This window comes from Cyprinus carpio, chromosome B3 (genome assembly GCF_018340385.1).
Source record: "Cyprinus carpio isolate SPL01 chromosome B3, ASM1834038v1, whole genome shotgun sequence".
Lineage (NCBI taxonomy): Eukaryota > Metazoa > Chordata > Actinopteri > Cypriniformes > Cyprinidae > Cyprinus > Cyprinus carpio.
In genome coordinates, this window is record NC_056599.1 from 41,291,409 (window position 1) to 41,295,023 (window position 3,615).

Consider the following 3,615-nt stretch of genomic DNA (forward strand, 5'->3'; position numbering starts at 1 on the left):
TTTCTATTATGTCTTTTTTACATTCCCTTATTGTATAGTTTTTATCTTATATTTTATATTTGATCTAGATTTTTAGGCTCTACTGTTAGTGTTTTATCTGTATGCACCGGGGGTCTGAGAGTAACGCAATTTCGATTCTCTGTATGTATGTACTGTACATGTGGAAGAATCGACAATAAAGCAGACTTGACTTGACTTGACTGTAAAAATCATATCTACTTTATATCGGCTGTCGGCCCCCTGTTTACCAAGATATCGGTATCGGCTGTCAAAAAACACATATCGGTCGACCACTAGTGCAAAGGGTTAATGTACTTTGTAATTACTGTTTGTGGAAATGTTGGAAAACTTGTAGATGTAATTTAAACAATCCAATCTAATTTATGAATATTCTGCCTTTTATTTACCTGACTCTTGATCGCAGTCAGATCAAAACTGTCAGTTGTTTTTATATTTAAAAATGAAGATGTAAAAATACATTATATCGACATGGACAATGGACAGTGTTTACTAAGAAAGTGCAGTAAACTTGGAAACTTTTAGTCTGGTCAGGAATGATGAGTTGTATGGTTCCACTCTTTTAGGTCCAGCCTGTTGCAGTAATATAACTCAAATATGTGTCTAAAACAAATTGACAAATGGAATTATTTTCATGTCTGACCAAACTTTCTTTTCAGAAAATGGATGAAGTAATGATGAAAGAATTGGTGTTGTCATTCTTACCGGGCCTCTCTGATGAAACTCTGACTTCACTGCTGAATGGGTTGCAAGAGCTTAGTGTGGAAAACAAGGAAGACCTTGCTTTTATACAAGAAAAAGATATAGAGAAATACCTTCGACCTATTCAGTGTCGAAAGTTACTGAATGGCTTTCAAGGTAACTTTGCTATTTTCCCATGAAAAAGTTGAATAAACTAAAGTTGAATTGAATAATAATAAATTAGAATAAAATATTTTTTTTGTTATTTGTTTTATTTATTAGTGGTTATACAACAAATAAGTTAACTGTCATATTTAATATTTATGAATAATTTAAAAAAATGAATCTGAACAAAGATGCTGCGTGCCAAAAAATATGACAAACATTATTGCATATTGAAAATGATATGACAATCCTCCTCCCTCTCCCCAGAGATGAATTCATTAACTGTGCATGATAAATTATCATAAACTTTGTCTGTACCCACCGCCATTTTCCCCTGAGTAGGTTTGAGTATCTAGAATTGTATACTGTTCTTATTGATACTCAGATATTGGGTTATTTCTCTATCAATAACAGCATTGGTTATTTTTCATTAATTAATAATAGTTTTTTATATAATATACTATTTTAAATATAACTAAATGTTTCTAGGGCAGCAACAGAAAAGTTAACAACTGCAAAGTTGTTAACTTGTTAACTCTGCTTCTACACAGCATTCTGTGCCCTTAAAGGGCACCGCAGAAAGGTGGCAGGACAAAAAAGACACTTTTGTATTGTTTGTATTTGTATTGTATTGACATTGTGTGTGGAGGAGCTCAGCCTGATACAGACTACAGGAGAGGCTTCAGCAAGCGTAATAATACTTCAATAATGTAATATTTCTTTAATGATTTAGAGGTGAGATGTTACCCAGTTTCTTTTCTCATCCCTGCAGCGTTGCGAGTGCCTGATTGCACTGTGCATGAGCAACTCTCCACAAAGATTATTTAGCCATTTTCATCTTCAGCTGCATGGAAAAAAACAATGCTTTCCAGGTCAACTGGAATAGGATGCCAGCAGCAATTCGAAAGGCAGTAGCAAATAAAACAAGACCATCACCAGACGATAGAAAACATATGATGAAGGCAGTGGTTGATCAGATCATAGCAATTTGTCACAATATTGTTGGAAACATTGTAAGGAGCCATCCGGAATGTTTTGCTGATGTTGCAAAAATGGTTGTTATTCTCTCTGCAGCGAATAAAAACAGGAACAATACTCTTGTGAGAAGACTCAGAGAGAGAAGGCCACGCTGTGAGGTACCAGATGAATGCAGAGGTATGACAAGAGGCCCTGTAGATCAGTATGGCTGTGTAAGATGGAGTCCAGTAGAATTACCTCCTGGCGAAACTGTGGCATCATTAGATGGCATCAAAATCATCTCCTTAACATCTACTCAGAGGAAGGCATGAGTGGTGCAGAGAGAGCTGAACCTCTGATGGAGAAGACATATGTCATCCAGCGACCCTATCTTAATAGTGTGCCTACACCAGCCATTGCAGTGGTTAAGGAGGAATGGCCTTTTCTCTTTTCACTAAGAGGTATTTTTACCCTATTTCATCTTGTGAAGCACAAGGCTCATTGCATGGGTGAATTTAGTCTCAATCAAACATGTTAAAATGCAAATCTCTTTTAAAAACAATTCAAGGTACGCTGTAAAAAATGGCCTTATTTTACATGGAAGTATGTATTTTAAAACAGTACACATTCGTACCGAACTGAAAGACCTGTACCAAAATTTTCAATACAAATATGTGTACCGTTACACACGTTTACTGATTTTGCTATACAATTTATTTTGCGGTACACAAATATATCTGCATAGTACTACTTAAAAGTAATATACACCTGACCTAATGTGATAAATCTACATGCATGAATGAGAAACTGAAGAGTAGGGTGTGCTTGATGTTAAATAGTTATTAAGTGCAATATGGCTGTGAAGAACTCAATGCTTACATTCAAAACGTGCATACAGAAAGCCCCTCTCTCAGACAGCATGCGTGCACAATGTTTAATAAAGATATTAAGTGCAAAAAGCAGTAGAAAATAACCTAAAATTAGTGTGCCATATCTGGGATATTATAGCTCCATTACAGTCTATGGGAGGAAGTGGAGACGCGTAGTTCATCTTTATATACAGTCTATGGTCATCAGCGTTTGTCTGTTTTATTGCCATATAAGTGTGCCTCGGATCATTTTTGAAAGAGACTTGCATTTTACATTTTTGATTGAGACTATATTCCACCCATGCAACAAGCCCTTCTCACAACTCGCCAAGCACTTTATTTGGAACACCATACTGAGTAGGGCCTCCCTTTGACAAAATATCACAGATACGGGAGCCACCGTCTTGTGCTGGTGACATCATTTGGAGCCAAAGTCTGCAAGTCTGTAGTTATCAGGGTTACAGTCGCAGTATCGAGGTTCTGCCCAAACACCTAGCTGACTCGATCCTGAGCAGGTAAAGCTTCCAATCATGACGTGAAACCCCATTTTTATAGCATCAAATAACTCATTATAATTGAACTAGGGCTGCACGATATATATCACAATCTGCGCATCCGTGAAAGTCACATCAGATTAAAATGGCGGTGAAAGGTGCCCCTGTTTTTGAAGCCTAAAAAATGCATTTAAAATGTTAAATATAACTGCGATTGTGTTCGTCTGAAAGAGGAATTCCAGATACGCTTAGGATGCCTCGAGGGTGAATAAATCATGTGCTAATTTTCATTTTTGGGTGAACTATCCCTTTAACAGTTGAGTCTTATTCTACTCTTATTCTATTGATTTTATTATTTTTGCAGCCTACTTCATTCAATCTTCATTCCTTTTCTGAACACTAGGGCATGATGACTTTATATGGTTTTGTTT

At 36.3% G+C, this 3,615-nt stretch overlaps 1 pseudogene; it reads left to right on the forward strand.

Annotated features, from left to right (window-relative positions):
* The first annotated feature begins 1,712 nt into the window (after positions 1 to 1,712).
* LOC122136847 lies at positions 1,713 to 2,359 on the forward strand (annotated as a pseudogene).
* Positions 2,360 to 3,615: the final 1,256 nt, after the last annotated feature.